Below are 17,355 nucleotides of genomic sequence, written 5' to 3' on the forward strand. Positions count from 1 at the left end.
CACCAGTGTGTTAAAGGTATTTAGGTGTCCTGCCAGATCAGGCCCGACAGGCAAGCCAGGCAAAGGAACGCTTATCTGTTAGGATGTAGATATTCAGGCCTGGCTGTAAAGGCCTAGACTCTAAGAATGTAGGTGTATTCTTATCACTTAGCTAGTTCTAGAGGTATAAAAGAATCAATCACTGCCTGCCGTTGTAAGGTCCTTCTCTCACTGACAGTCTGAGACCCTGTGCTTAGGCTAAGGCCTTTGGCTAAGCAGCAGAGGCAGCCATAAGCTGGGAAGCAACCGGTCACCTCCTCACATTCCAAACTAGTCACACTGAAATCGGGTGCTATTGGGCTGTTAGGATACAATCCTGTCCTAATCATGCCTATTGCCTCCAGAGAAAGGGAAGTGCCTAGAAGATGTAAAAGGAAACTTAGTTTGATAGCATCCTGTCTGGCAAGAACTCACTTATCAATAGCTGGGATGTGAAATCCTCATTTCTGTGTTTGTTCTATCACTGTAGTCCCCATTTCCCCATTGTCTGTATAATCTGTCTGGTTCTGTGATTGTTTGTTTCTGTCTGCTGTATAATTTTGCTGGGTGTAAACTAATTAAAGTGGTGGGATATAATTGCTTAAATCATGTTACAATATGTTAGGATTCATTAGTTAAATTTCAGGAAAATGATTGGTTAAGGTATAGCTAAGCAGAACTTAGCAGGGTTAGAAATTGGAATCATGTTTAGCTAAAGGGGGAAATGGGAACAGGGACACAGGTAAGCCTCTGTGGTGTCAGAGCTGGGAAGGGGGACACTAAGGAAGGAAACTGGAATCATGCTTGCTGGAAGTTCTTCCCAATAAACATCAATTGTTTGCACCTTTGGACTTCCGATATTGTTGCTCTCCATGTGAGAAGGACCAGGGAAGTAGGGGGCTTATTCCTTCACCCCCTAACACTATCTTCCCCAGGTTTGTGCATCACTCTGGGGCTTTGCACAGGTGTGAGCCTGCACAGGGTATGGCCAGAGGCATAGGGGACCTACAACCCTTTCACTGCAAACACTTAAGTGCCTACAGGGTTTGCCAGTAGCTGAGTGGGGTTTTGTGAATCCCAGGGGGCTGGCTTCTGGGATTTAGAACCCTGAAGTGGAAGCTTTGACTCTAGCCCTAGCTTCACATCCTTATCCTCACACTATAGCTGGGGAAAGGAAGGTAGAAAAAGGTCACATTACTTGCCCAGTCACTCAGCAGGCTAGTGGCAGGGACAGGCATAGGAACCAACTATCCAAAGCCCTAATCCCTGTCCTGTTGTAATTGACAATGGTACCTAAGGGTGTGAAGTGCCCAATTCCATTCACTGTCCATAGGATTTGGGTGCCTAACATCACCCTATTATGGGAAACTCAGCCTGTACATTTATAGCCAAACCACTGTCCTGAGAATTCCTTCCATTCCCAGGCTATGTTTCTCACCAGTTCCTTCACATGTTTTACCATTTCCTAGGAGACCCTAATAATGTATGCATGGTGCAATAAAAACTAAATGTGTCAACAGCATAACACTGTTGCCCTTCCAACTTGATGATAGCTCTCTGGGAACAGTTTTCTAATCAGTTATGCACCCACCTTTATAGTAGCTCCATCTAGCCTCTATTTCCCAGGTTTGTTTATGCATTAATATCAAATATTGATAATCTGAGTCAAAAGCATCTGATTGATGGAAGGAGGCCTGAGTGAATAACTTGCAGCTTAGACACTTGGGGGGCATCTATGCTGAAGCTGGGGGTGTGAATGGCAGCTCCTGAACATGTAGCAGCTGGAGCTGTACTCTAACTAGCTCGCTAAATATAGTAGTGAGGAAACCACAGTACCAGCTTCAGTGCTGGCTGCACAAGCAAGAACATACCCTGGGCAAAGGGGCACTGGGGGCCACAGAGGGTGAGGGAAGGGAAAGGGGCAGCTCTCCTGTAGCATGGATACTTTGGATAGCAGAGGGCAAAGGCTGGGAAAGGGGTGGCTACATGGGAGGGTGTAGGGCCCATGGGAGCATATGCCATTCCCCCCCAGTTTCTGTGAGCACTGAGCTGCCCTGCAGAGCTTGCTCTGCTCAGCCTGTCAGGGGCCTATGTCCTTCCCATGCTGTGCCTCACCTCCCAGCACATTCCTGGCTTGCTTGGCCCCTCTCCCTAGCAGCCAGGCCCTGGCAGGGAGTGGAGGGGGTGGGACAGAGCCACTTCTCCTGCCAGCTGAGGGTAGCTGGTCCAGATTGCTACCTCTGCAGCTGGATGCTGGGTCCTGGTGAGTGCCGGGGGGGGGGGGAAGGCCAAGGGAGGTGGGTAGGAGGAAGAGACGGTGGGCAAAGGGATAGGGGAGGGGGATAGGACAATGGGGAGAAGAAGAGGGGATACAGGAATGTGGGGTGGGAGGAAGCAGAAGCCTGGCATGTGGCATCCCCTCAGTGTCAGCAGCAGCACCTACAGCATGGAAGTGGTCGCAGCAGCACCAGGAGGCACCAGAGCAACAACATGGCAGCAGCAGCCGGTGCTGGATTAGCCATAGCTCCTGCACTCCGATCACCACAGCAGCTGGCACTCCCCAGTTAAGCTGGCATGACAACACAAATAGCAACCAGGTGTGCCAGGGCAACTGGCTTCAGCATGCATGTGCCTCTTTACCCCCCAAAATATAGCAGTCAAAGTACACCTACGCCTGGCTATACTGTATGGTGGGTATGTGGAGGAAGCAAAGGATAATGTGATCAATGTTTTATGTATCCTTCCTAATGATTTCTACATATCAGCTGATCACAGGGAGTGGCAAATAGACAGTAATTCTTAAATGCATGATTTCATTTTAAAAATATATTGCTGAGGTGATTAGAAGTCAAACTTGGAATTAATTTTATCCATGATCAGTGAAGATTCAGGTCTATCCCTGTATTTATAGCTAATTTTCAGTTTAAACATGTATTCCTCAACGAGTTGAGCTATGGGATTTCATCCCTATCAGCAATATGTTTGCCAGAGATTTTTTTAAAAACAAAACAAAAGAAACCTTTTTCAAAAATACAGTTGTCAACCACAAATATTCAACATCTAGGCATTTATGAATAATAAAGCTTTGGTGACACAATTATTCACACTGGTGATGAATTGAAATGAGACCTTATGACAAGTTTAAGGAGAAAATTGTGCAGGATAAGACTGGGAATAACAGTCTTCTAGATTGTTTTGCAATAAGAAATCATTGAATATCTGTATTCTTCCAAAAAGGTTGGAACAAACATTTCCTTCAGGGCAAGATGTGACAGTATGTCAAAAAGATCATGCTGAAAAAGGACAATTTTGGAGTAGAGTTGCAGAATATATTGCAATACCCACAACTGAAATGGTTATATTGACTGTACCCAGATTGGACCATGAATTGGCTAGTGTCAATGTAGAACACTGTTCTCTACCAGATGGAATCTGTACTATTTGGTTGTTTCTCAAACACTCCAGGAGACCAATCAGAGGCCTATAGTTCTGGTACAAGATTATCTAATTTGTATAATTGCTGTGGCACTGAAGATCCATGTGACCCTGAAACTTGTCAGGGATTCAGGAAGAAACTATTTGCACTTTATAATTTCAGGTCTCTAGCTTCAATGTTTGCATGTTCTGGACTTTTCCAAGAAGCCTAAGGGAGTTAGGTGCCAAACTCTCATGGCAAATCAGTGGCTACTTGTTCTACCTGCATTTTATCTGAGCAACAATCAGGTAACATTTTCAAAAACACTTAGGTTCGTAAGTCATGCTTAAGTTTGCTTAAATCCTGTTGACTTTCAGTGAGACTTAGACTGCTAACCCTTAGTAACTAAGAGACTTTTTAAAATTAAAATTAGTGGGTGGTCAGCACCCATCAGCGGCCAAGCTCCCCTCACCTCCTACCCCCCGTCGTCCTCCTCCTCCTCCCCTGAGCATGCCTCATTCCCACTCCTCTGCCTACCTCCTAGCGTTGCCTTCCCAGCCACTGCCAAACAGCTGTTTGGCAGCATTAGCATGCTCCGAGAGGGTGGAGGGAGGAGCGGGAACGTGGTGTGCTCAAGGGCTGGAGTGGGGATTTGGGAAAGGGGTGGGAACAGGTGGGGCAGAGGCAGGGCCTCATGGAATGGGTGGAGTGGGGGCAGGGAAGGGGGGCAAACGGGGTTTGAGCACCCATGTGAAAGAGGGAAAGTTGGCGTCTATGCTAGGGGGAGGCTGTTCTAGATTTGATTTTTGACAAATAGGGAGGAACTGGTTGAGAATTTGAAAGTGGAAGGCAGCTTGGGTAGAAGTGATCATGAAATGGTAGCGTTCATGATTCTAAGGAATGGTAGGATGGAAAACAGCACAATAAAGACAATGGATTTCCACAAGACAGACTTTAGCAAACTCAGGGAGTTGGTAGGTTTCTCCCATGGGAAACAAGTCTAAGGGGAAAAACAATTGAAGACAGTTGGCAGTTTTTCAAAGAGACATTACTAAAGGCATAAGAGCAAACTATCCCACTGCATGGGAAAGATAGGACGTATGGCCAGAGACCACCCTGGCTTAACCAGAAGATTTTCAATGATCTACAACTCAAGAGTCCTACAAAAAGTGGAAACTCAGTCAAATTATAAAGGATGAATATAAACAAATAACACAAGTATGTTGGAACAAAATTAGAAAGGTCAAGGCACAAAACTAGACCAAACTAGGTAGAGACATAAAGGGTAACAAGAAAACATACTACAAATACATTAGAAGCAAGAGGAAGATGGACAGAGTAGGCCCATTACTAAATGAGAGGCGAAAAACAATAACTGAAAATGTGGAAATGGCAGAGGTGCTTAATGACTGCTTTGTTTCGTTTTCACCAAGAAGGTTGGTGGTTATTTGACATCTAATATAGTGAATTCCAGTGAAAATAAGGTAGGATCAGAGGTTAAAATAGGGAAAGAACAAGTCAAAAACTCCTTAGACAAGTTAGATGTCTTCAAATCACAAGGGCATGATGAAATGCATCCTAGAATACTCAAGGAGCTGACTGAGGAGATATCTGAGTCATTAGTAATGATCTTTGAAAAGTCATGGAAGACGGGAGACATTCCAGAAGACTGGAAAAGGGCAAATATAGTGCCCATCTATAAAAAGGGAAATAAGGACAACCTGGGGAATTACAGACCAGTCAGCTTAACTTCGGTACCCAGAAATACAATGGCGCAAATAATTAAGCAATCAATTTGCAAATACCTAGAAGATAATAAGGTGATAAGTAACAATCAGCATGGATTTGTCAAGAACAAATCATGTCAAACCAACCTGATAGCTTTCTTTGACAGGGTAACAAGCCTTGTGGATGGGGGGAAGTGATAGATGTGGTATATCTTGACTTTAATAAGGATTTTGATACTGTCTCTCATGACCTTCTCATAAACAAACTAGGGAACTACAACCTAGATGGAGCTACTATAAGGTGGTTGGAAAACCATTCCCAGAGAGTAGTTATCAGTGGTTCACAGTCATGCTGGAAGGGCATCATGAGTGGGGTCCCACAGATATTGGTTCTGGGTTGGGTTCTGTTCGATATCTTCATCAATGATTTAGATAATGACAGAGATTACACTTTTAAAGTTTGCGGATGATATCAAGCTGGGAGGGGTTGTTAGTACTTTGGAGGATAGGATTAAAATTCAAAATGATATGGACAAACTGGAGAAATGGTCTGAAGTAAATAGGATGAAATTCAATAAGGACAAATGCAAAGTACTCCACTTAGGAAGGAACAATCAGTTGCACACATAGACAATGGGAAATGACTGCCTAGGAAGGAGTACTGCGAAAAGAGGTCTGGGGGTCATAGTGGATCACAAGCTAAATATGAGTCAACAGTGTAAAACTTGCAAAAAAATCAAACATCATTCTGGGATGCATTAGCAGAAGTGTTTGTAAGCAAGACACGAGAAGTAATTCTTCTGCTCTACTCTGCACTGATTAGGCCTCAACTGGAGTATTCTGCCAGTTCTGGGTGCCACATTTCAGGAAAGATGTGGACAAATTGGAGAAAGTCCAGAGAAGAGCAACAAAAATGATGAAAGGTCTAGAAAACATGATGTATGAAGTAAGATTGAAAAAATTGGGTTTGTTTAAGTCTGGAGAAAAGACTGAGAGGGGTATAACAGTTTTCAATTACTTAAAAGGTTGTTACAAGGAGGAGGGAGAAAAATTGTCCCCCTCCGCCACTGTTACTCACACCTTCTTGTCAACTGTTTGAAATTGGCCACCCTGATTACCACTACAAAAGTGATTTTTCCTTCTGCTGATAATAGCCCACTTTAATTGAATTGTCCCATTAGAATTTGTAAGGCAACCCCCATCTTTTCATGTACTCTGTATATATTTCTTCCTACTGAATTTTCCACTCCATGCATCTGATGAAGTGGGTTTTAGCCCACAAAACTTTATGTCCAAATAAATGTGTTAGTCTCTAAGGTGCCACAAGAACTCCTCATTGTTTTTTCTCTTCCTCCTGCTTCTCACCATCTACATTGTGACTGTGGCTGGGAACGTCCTCATCATTGCGCTAGTTGTGGCTGATCAGCAACTTCACACCCCCATGTACTTCTTCCTGGTGAATTGTCCTGCTTGGAGACCTGCTACACCCTGGGCAGGAGAGTTGAGATGCTGGCCAGTCTCCTGACTGGAGACAGAACCATTTCTGTTAGCGGCTGCCTCACACAATATTATTTCTTTGTTTTCCTGGCAGTTGCAGAGAGTTATCTCCTGGCAGTGATGTCCTATGATTGGTATTTGGCGATATGCAAACCACTGCATTATGAAGGTCTTATGAATGGCAGGTCCTGCCTCCAGCTAGCAGTTGGCACTTGGATAAGTCATTCTCTGGCTGCTAACATTAACTTTATGCAGCCGTAATTAAATTGACCATTTCTTCTGTGACTTCATCCCAGTAATAAAACTCTCCTGCAGTGACATACATATGATGGAGCTTGTCACTACCATGCTGGCTGCTATATGCACTCTCTTGTCATTTCTATGAACACTGGCAACATACATCTGTATCCTCACCACCATCCTGCGAATGCCTTCCACCACTGGGTGGCAAAAGGCCTTCTCCTCCTGCTCCTCTCACCTTATCGTGGTGTCAATTTTCTATGGGACCATAATGATTGTCTACATTCTACCAAAAACTAATATACTGAGAGACCTGAACAAAGTGTTCTCCATTTTCTACACAGTCCTGACTCCCCCTCATATACAGCTTGAGGAACAGAGAGGTCAAAGAGATCCTGGAAAAGTTGTCACTAAATTCTCTGCTGTCAAAAGGGTTCAGACCGTCCTACCATAGTTTGTTCAGTGCCTGTGAAATGGAAATAAGCTGGTTTGCTGTAATGAGTTTGAGTCACCTCTCTCACTGGCCATCTGGCTTTTTAGGTGAGGTCAGTGGCTGCTATAGCTTGCACTCAATATTGGGACTGATACTTCTACTGTTTTGGCTTAGGGATGCATGTCTTTGTGATTTGATTAGTCTGATATTTATCACTGCTGTTGTGGGTTGCTCTAAAACACCTCATCAATGAGGCACCAAAGGCAGAGAGATGCCATTCCCTGTGTCTCCATTACAATATTCTGTAATTACTTGAGCACACGCTGTGTTTTATACCAGGATCCTTTATCGTGGATTGCACCAGATACTCAATATTTCTTTTAGTCTAACTCCTTCAATGTGCAATGGTAATGTAAGATGTGAATCAGGTCTCAGGGCCCAATAACTCTGTAAGAACGGGAACCCTGAGGTGGGACAGTGAAGAAGAAAGGTCAGTACTGTGATAGTGGCACAGAGACACCTGACTTCTATTCCCTGTTTTGTTACTGGCTGACTTCACCTCTCTGGATCTCAGTTTCCTCATCTGTACAATGGAGTTTCTTAGGACCCCTGTGTGAATGGCTGCTTTGATCCCTTATTGCTTGGGGTACCCTTGTTTTTGCAGATTTCCAAATATTAGCATTCTGAAGTCTGATCTGTCAATTATAGAAAGCGGAGAAAGCATATAGTGTCCACTCCTACAGGATGCTGGGCATTTCCTGTGAAATGCTGAGTGCCCAGTGGAACAGGTGCTGGACTCTCCATGGAGACGCTCAGAGGGCTCAAGGGTTGGAGGGTGCCTATCGCTAACCAGTAGATTGATAGCCAGGCCTGCATAGGCCTAGGAGGAGTGCTTATATTAACCATGGCCAGAGGAGTTGGGAAGCTGACCCCCAGTAGACACAGATGAGATTTCATTACACTCAAGGCAGGTGGTAACGGGGTGCTGCACTGCCCTGGGTACTCCCGGGAAGTGTCACTGCTATTGAGGGTTAAGTTAGGAACTCCAGGTCAGCGCATTAGTAAAGCAGGCCCAAGAGAGTGAAATACGCATGGGCAGCAAGACGTTTGTGGGAAGTCTGCTGTCCCAGGAAGTCGATGGTTGAAGGTGACACATGATGGTCGTTGAACCGAAGTTACACCCACACACTGAGTTTGAGCCCTGTTATCCGTGATAGTTCTCGGAGAATGGGCCCTGGTCAAGATCCCTGAAGGGTTCCTTCGGGAAGTTCTGCACTGAAACCAAAATTTCTGGTTTTACAGCATTATTTCAAAGAGCTCTAGAATCCACATGCAGCCTCTGATTTTACTTTAGCAGCATTGTCAAGTATGTTAGCCTTGATTTAAACAGAGGGAAATTGAATAACTTCACTAACCAGTTAGTAATTCAACCATGCTGAGCAATGGAACCAAGTGTAAACTGACAAACCAGTTGCAGGGTCATTTGGTGAAGGGGTTTCTGATGTACCCTGCCTCTAAGGTGAGCTGCTCTTTGCATTTCCAGATCCTTATTTTGGGTGCAGAGCTAGGAAATATGGGAGGGCGAAGAATGAGGGGGAAATAGGAGATGGGTTTAGGGCTGTGGCAAAGGGCGGAGGAAATGAGGGAGATAATGTTGTGCCAATATTCTAAAAAGGCAAGCAGGGTGATTGCATAACTATAGGCTGGTTGTCCTGACATCAATCCCGGGCAAAACACTAGAAAGGTTGTTACGGGGTTCAACTGCTAAAGAATGAAAGGATAGAAATATAATTAATGCCACTCAACCTGGCTTTATGGAAAACAGATCCTGTCAAACTAACGTAATCTCAAGAAATGAAATCAGAAGTTTGGTTGGTAAAGGTAACTGCATAGACATGATCTACTTAGACTTGTGCAAGGCGTTTGATTTAGTACCGAATGACATTCTGATTAAAACAAAAAGAACGCTAGTCAATATCAGTGAAGACTGCAGAGAATGGCAGAACAAGAACCAATGGCTGGAAGTTGAAGCAAGACAAATTCAAAGTAGAAATAAGGCCCACATGTTTTTAACAGTGGGGGGTAATTTACCATTAGAACAAAATCCCCAGGACAATGTGGGATTCTCCATCTCTTGATGTCTTCAGACCCAGCCTGGCTGCCATTCTGGAAGCTGTATTAGCCAGACATGAGTGAATGGGTTCAAAACATGGGTTACTGGGTGAAATGTAATGGCCTGTGCTTCACAGGAGTCGGACTGGAGTACCTGATGGTCCCTTCTGGCCTTAAATTCTATAAATTGCTGATAAATGGGGATGGGTGGTAGGGGAGTGGATTGAGGGTGGAGAGAGTGTTCCGGGGGGTGGGGAGTGTCAGGCCAGGGGGAGGGGAGAAACACTGGAAGGGAATCATGGGTATGGATGGAAGGGGGAGAGGGGGCTAAGGAGGTGGGGATTGTCAGCTCCACATTCCCTTATCTCATTTGAAGCCACCACCCTTTCCCTTCCCTTCCCCTACTCCTGTCTAGCCTGGGTGTTAGTGGGGGGGGGGGGGAAGGAGAGATGCCTCTTATTCACCGCCCCATTGCTCAGGGCAATGGCTGGGAGACAGAGAGGGACACACCTCAGACAAAGGCGGGAAGGGGGTGTCAGCAGCCACAGCCTCAGTCAGGATCTGGGGGACCCTGCTCTTCTAGGGGTTTTTCTGTCCGCCGTGCGTGAGCCTGGTCCGCACACTTCCACTGACACCACCAACAGGACTTGGGGCTGAAATGAGGTATCCTTGATCTCTTAAAGTGTGGCTGCACCTATCCTTCTATCACAGCGACAGCTCTGATCACAAGCTGTTCCAGCTAATCCCCTACCATAAACAGAGGTGGATCAGATTGCTAGCCTAGTAGTTTTTTTTGTTTGTTTGTTTTTTAAATCTGTAGGGGTATTATTTAAATTAGAAATGGAGAGAAAGCTGGCAGGGAGAGAAGTCAATCAATGACATGTTAGAAAGGGTGAAGATAGCTGATAAGTGGCTGAGCTGCTAACAAAATATACAGTATATATTGCACTATATGACTGGAGAGTAGCAAATAGAGACAGCTACTTGGGAATTTTCCATCAAAATGTTTTTTGACAAAAATGCAGTTTTGTCAGAATCAAAATTTTTCACAGGAGTTTCAGCCAAACATTTTCAATTTTTTTCCTGATGGAAAATTGGAATGAAATATTTTGTTCTGGATCAGAATGATTTGAAATGAAAATATCAGTTTGTCAAATCCAGTCAAAACATTCAATTTCAGGGCAGCTGGATGCACCCAACTGAGCAGCCATGATACTTCGTGGGAGCTGTGGGCTGGGTTCTTGGGCTGGACTACATCTCCCTTGATGCACTGAGCACTCCCTTCTGGTTGAACCATTCAAAAATTCATAGATTTGAAGATCAGAAGGGACCACTAATCCTCTAGTCTGACCTCCTGTATAACACAGGCCATAAAACTCCCCCGAAATAATTCCTATTTGAATTACAGCAGATCTTGATTTAAAAATGTCAGTGATGGAGAATCCACCACGACGCTTGATTACTTGTTCCAATGGTTAATTACCCTCACTGTTAAAAAAGTATGCATTATTTCCAGTCTGAATTTGTTCAGCTTCAGTTTTCAGCCATTGGATCTTGTTATACCTTTCTCTAGATTGAAGAGTCCATTATCAAATATTTGTTCCCAGTGTAGGTACTCAGACTGTAAACAAGTCACCCATTAATCTTCTTTGTTAAACTCAAAGAGCTCAATCTATTTAGCTTATCACTATAAGGAATGTTTTCTAATCCTTTGGTCATTCTTGTGTCTCTTCTCTGAACCCTCTCCAATTTATCAACATCCTTCATGAATTGTGGTCACCAGAACTGGACACAGGATTCCAGCAGCAGATGCACCAGTTCCAAATATAGAGGTAAAATAACCTCTCTACACCTAGTCGATATTCCCCTGTTTATGTCTCCATTGCAGTACACCAGATGAGATGTAATCCAGCCAGGGAGTTCAGCTCAGAGTGGAAAATGGGACCATGAAGCACCCACACTACAACACCCATGAATTGCTGAAGCAGCTCGGGGGGAGAGAGTTTAACGTCTAACCTATCCCAAATGAAAATGTTTCACTTTGGTTAAAAACAATAACAAAAAAACAAAATGTATCAATCTGAGAATGTTTATTATTAGGGGAAAACAGGTAGGCACATGCCTGTGGAGGAGAACCTAGATCTTCTGTCTCCCACTCCTTTGCCTTAACACTAAGACCATCCATCATTCCCATGCATAGAATTTCACATAATGAAATCGCTTTTATTTAACCCCATGCAGGAGAACTCCTCTTCAAGCAGAGAAATGGACAATGGGATGATGGTGACTGAATTCATCCTTACGGGACTTTCCAATTGCCCAGCCATTCGCTTATCCCTTTTTGTTGCCTTTCTGTTAATCCACTTGATAACCCTTGCTGCCAATGGCCTCATCTTCATAGCCATAGGGACTGAGGCTAAGCTGCACAACCTCACGTACTTCTCCCTCAGCAACCTCTCCTTGTTAGACATCTGCTGCCTCACTGCTACAATGCCCAAGATGCTGGAAAACCTCAGAGAGCAACACAATTTCCTTCACTGGCTGAATGTTGCAGCTCTACTTCCTGGTGGCTCTAGCAGGGACGGAGGTTTTCCTCTTGGCAGTGATGGCCTAGATTGTACCCTCAGCAAATTTTCAGATGACACTAAAATGGGAGGAGTGGTAGATATGCTGGAGGGTAGGGATAGGATACAGCAGGACCTAGACAAATTAGAGGGTTGAACCTCCTAAAGTTTAGGTTGGATATTAGGAAAAACGTTTTCACTAGGAGGGTGGTGAAGCACTGGAATGGGTTACCTAGGGAGGTGGTGGAATCTCCATCCTCAGGGGTTTTTAAGGCCCGGCTTGACAAAGCCCTGGCTGGGATGCTTTGGTTGGGGATTGATCCTACTTTGAGCAGGGGATTGGACTAGATGATCTCTTGAGGTCTCTTCCAACCCTAATATTCTATGATTCTATGGATGTGGTCAGAAAATGAGGGTGGGAAATCACTAAAAAGTTCATGATTTCCACCCCACCCTGTTTTTAATCCAAACCTCATTTGACCAATATTGTCTAACCATCTCTGTTACACCTTAGTGTAGTACAAAGATGTGACTATGAAGAACATTCTAGACATGGCTGAGTCAGACAAACCAGATTATTAAGGCTGGTCAAAAAAATCAATCAACTTTTTTTCAGAGAATTGGGAGTGTGATTAAATGATTTTTTTTAAATGGAAAGTATATGCTTCCCTTGCAAATTATTGATTTTTCATCAGAAAACTGAACCCCCTGCCAAAACCCCCCAAACTTTTGGAGGGTGGCAGTTTTGTCTGAAAGTGTTTGTTTTCAGCAGTTTGGAGCCAAAAATTGTTCAGTTTTCAGCTGGAATTTTTCAAAATTTGGTTGTTGAAAACAAAATAATGGGTTTGGGAGGGATATCTATTTTTTTGTCAAAAAAAAAAGTCAGTTTTCCCTGGTGGGGGGGGGGGAAGCATGTTCTGACCAGCTGGATAGATGATATGTTTGTCAAAACCCATTGTGACAGGGTGAGGAATGCGAGGTTGATAGTGGGTGATTGTTCTGTATTTCCAAAGTTTCATAATATGATATTCCAAAAAAAATTTGTTATCTGATTCTTTGTACCCAGAAGGCTGAGATTTTTCAGAGGTCCCTAGAAAATTTGGATGCCTCAATTCCCATCAGTTTTCAGAACTGGGCTTCCTTCCTTAGGCAGTTTCAAGAATTTCAGTCATTGGCTTCTCCACATTTATCCCGGTATAACTGAGTCCACAGTCAAATCTTCACGCATTGCACTCAGGCTTAGGCACCCAGACATCTAGAATGGAGCAACAGAGCCCACCCTCAGAGACACAAACATCAGCACGTAGAGAACGTTCACTTCCAAAATTTAGGTGCCAACTCCAAGTGACACCTACAGGGTTCGGTGGCAGCTGAGCGGGGGGGTTGTGAATTGCAGTGGGGCCTAGAACTGGTTCATGTTACCTCTTCTTTGGGGCAAGGGAAGAGCCAGGGACTCTCGGGGACAAAAATCTATCTCCTGGTCTGCTCCTGGGGCAGTGTCTGCACTCCCCCTTATGCAGGGTTCAGGACAAAGTCCTTCTTGTGAGTTCACTCCCATTTGTGTTTCTTTTTTTGAATGGCCCAGCAAATGGGCTTGCCACTAGCCCACTGTCTGGAAAACAGTGAACTTGAAGCAACTTGCACAGCGTTTCATGGAAAGAGACTCTGAATTCAGAGCATTGGGCATGCCCAGAAGATGTAGGACCTCACTGTCAGAAGAAATGGGGGTAGGGTGAATATAAAGGCTATGGTGAAAGTTATTAGGTCCAGTGTGTGGGTGTCACTGCAGGAGAGGTTTGTCATGGGGATTTAATCACCAAGGGTAATTTAATTTGTCTACAGAAAACCAATTGTAACATCATACCCATTAATATGGAAGTAGCCAGAAATCTGCTCATCCAAGACCAGCTGCTAGCTGGAGGCAGAATCTGTTATTCATAAGGGTTGCATAATGCAAGGGGTTACATATCACTAAATACTGATCATAAGACATTGTAGCTAGGGGATAGAATTCAGCACCTGCCAGAGAATCAAAAGCATAAAATTGCATGATGCAGCTGCTAACAGAAATGGGTCTGTCCCCAGGCAGGAGACTGGCCAGCATTCTGGTCAAGATGGGCAAAGTGAAGCAGATCTCCAAGCAGAAAGAAGAACATGGATGTGTGAAGGTTCTGATCACCCACAAGTAGCGCAACAACGAGGATGTTCGCAGCCATGGTCACAATGTAGATCGCTAGAAGCTGCAAGAAGAGAAGAACCTTCAGTTTTGGGGTATTCCTGCATCCCAGGAGGATGAATTCTCTGACGGACATTTGATTTCCCTATTCTGCGTCTGCCATGGCTTGTATCTAGTGGAACCAAACAAACTCTGCTGTATAATTAGGAGAACACATAATTAAATGTTAATACATTGGCACCACTTAATTCTAGACTTGTTCTAAAACCTGCCTCCTCCTTTTGGCCAGCAGTGTAAGGACTAGCTGGAGAATCCGGACCAGGGCTTCAAACTGGATTTGATATTTTAGAAAGTGGACTAGATTCTATTTCAGATAGAATCATAATCACAGAACCATGACTACAGCCTAAATCCCAAGAAATATTGAAATCCTAGGCATGAAATAAAACCAGTATAAACCTCTCCTCTTCGCCATCTTTTCATGCACAATTTGGGACATTACAATCCCAATCTCCATCCCCATCCTCCACCACCCTAGATTGCCCTGCAAGTTAAGCATGTGCTCAAGTATTATGGGGAATTGGGGTCTAAATTGCTAGTCCCCTGGGGGGCAGCTACCATTTTGTGCTCACTTCTAAATCAAAATTACTGAGGTGATACACACACTATGCTCTCTGTCATGGATACTTTATTTTTATTCCTTCTGTTGCTGTTTGCCTTTAATATAAAATAAAAAGTCATTGAGGCTGAGATTTTCAAAGCTGTCTAAGGGATTCAGCTGTCCAATTCACAATAAAACCAGTGGTAACTGTGTCCAAATCCCCTAGACAGCTTTAAAAGGCTCAGCTGGAAAGTATATGCTTACTCTTTGTGTATGGGAAACAAAAGAAGTCAAAAAGTCTTAGACAGAACTTCAAGATCACAGGTCAAGGCAGGGGAATTAGGGGCAGGATTGCTGCTGTAGTTGGTGAGCTTTGGGAAAGATTTTATTTTTGTCTTTTATATTTCTTTACAACAGACAGTAGCTTCATGGAGTAGTGGAACATGTTATGCTTTGTGGACAAGTAGTTGATAAATTGAAGAGGTTCAGAGAAGAGCCACAAGAATGATTAAAGGATTAGAAAACCTGCCTTATAGTGATAGACTCAAGGAGCTCAATTGATTTATCTTAAAGAGAAGGTGAAGGGGTGACTTCATTACAGTCTGAGTACCTATATGGGGAACCAATATTTAATAATGGGCTCTTCAATCTGGCAGAGAAAGGTACAACATGGTCCAATGGCTGGAAGTTGAAGCTAGACAAATTCAGACTGGAAATAAAGCATACATTTGTAACAGTGAGAGTGATTACCCATAGGAACAATTTACCAAGGGTCATGGTGGATTCTCCCTCACTGACAATTTATCAATCAAGATTTGATATTTTTCTAAAAGTTCTGCTCTAGGAATTATTTTGGGGGAAGTTCTCCGGCCTGTGTTATACAGGAGATCTGACTAGATGATCACCATGGTCCCTTCTGATGTTGGAATCTATGAAGCCTGAGAGGTGGCAGATCTCTGTTCAAATCCTTTCTCCCCCTGAACCAGAAGGGGGACTTGAACTAGTGTTATCCCACACCCCAACTACATAGCCTAAGCACTGGGTTAAAAGTTATGAGGGAGATCCTCCTCTTCCCCCAAATCCAGCCGTCCTGCTTTGCATAAGATCACCTAAAAGGGCCCTGTCTGGTAGGTGAGCTCTGACCATGTTTACCAAATTGGGCCCCGCAGACAAATGAGGCAGAGGACTGGTTATCTCCTCCCAGCTCGTACATCGCTCTGGGACTCAGGTGTCTGTCTGGTTGGCGCTGTGCTGTGGAGCACATGCCCAGAGGCAGAAACAGAGGCACCTTGGGAACTTTTACTGCAAAAAAGTAGGAGCCCAGGGAATTTAGGCACTGACAGCGTTTGATGGTAGCTCAGCAGCAGTTTTGTGAATCCCAGAGGGGGCCTGACTCTGGGATCTTCAGGGGCCTAAAGTGGTAGTTAGGCACCCAAGTTCCTTTGTGAATCTGGGCCTTTTGGATTTTGACCCTTCCCTGTTTAGGCGATTTTGAAAATCCCACATGGGGCCTCTTTGCATCTTTAGGCTCTGAAATACCTTTGAAAAGCTGCCCCCGTCTCTGGGTGTGTCTGCTCCCTGTTTGCAATATGGGGATCACAGCGCTGCCTACATTACAGGGAAGTTGTGAGGCTAAAGAAATTGTGTGAGGCGCTTACTCCAATGTAGGCCATAGAAGTACCTCAGAGAGAGAGAGAAATAATGAGGTTCTTCATGGGTAATAAGTTCCAAATCAGTGATTTAAGGACTTAGTCCCATTTTCAAAAAGTTTTGGGGATTCCTGTCTTCCAAAGCAGACACTTCTGTCTTCCATTGGAAACCCAGGTTTTTAGTGAAAAAGTTTTGATGAAAAATTTTCCACCATCCCTTGTTTAAAAACAGCTGTCCCTGGAAACTTTGACCCTGACTATCAAGCTGTATATTCTCCACCCCAAAGAGAGAAAAAAAATGTCTTTGTCTCATCTATGAGTCTCTTACGTTGCAAGGATTCAATGCACCAGGAAACCTGTCTCAATGGAGGCATAAAAGAACTTAAATGCTCAGCCCTGGTCTACACTAGGCATTGAGGTTGAATTTAGCAGCGTTAAATTGATGTAACCCTGCACCCGTCCACATGACGAAGCCCTTTTTTTCCCAACTTAAAAACTCTTAAAATCGATTTCCTTACTCCACCCCTGACAAGGGGATTAGTGCTGAAATCGGTTTTGCTGGGTCGAATTTGGGGTACTGTGGATGCAATTAGATGGTATTGGCCTCTGGGAGCTATCCCAGAGTGCTCCATTGTGACTGTTCTGGACAGCACTCTCAACTCAGACGCACTGACCAGGTAGACAGGAGAAGGCCCGCGAACTTTTGAATTTCAATTTCCTGTTTGGCCAGCGTGGCAAGCTGCAGGTGACCATGCAGAGTTCATCAGCAGAGGTGACTATGATGGAGTCCCAGAATCGCAAAAGAACTCCAGCATGGACCGAATGGGAATTACAGGATCTGATCGCTGTATGGGGAGAGGAATCTGTGCTATCAGAACTACATTCCAGTTTTCGAAATGCCAAAACATTTGTGAAAATCTCCC

At 44.1% G+C, this 17,355-nt stretch overlaps 2 pseudogenes; both read left to right on the forward strand.

The window, feature by feature from the left end:
* Positions 1-17,355, forward strand: part of LOC119842516 — a 48,518-nt pseudogene that overhangs the window by 22,635 nt on the left and 8,528 nt on the right.
* Positions 6,667-8,476, forward strand: LOC119843057 (annotated as a pseudogene).

This window comes from Dermochelys coriacea, chromosome 14, assembly GCF_009764565.3.
Source record: "Dermochelys coriacea isolate rDerCor1 chromosome 14, rDerCor1.pri.v4, whole genome shotgun sequence".
Classification (NCBI taxonomy): Eukaryota; Metazoa; Chordata; order Testudines; family Dermochelyidae; genus Dermochelys; species Dermochelys coriacea.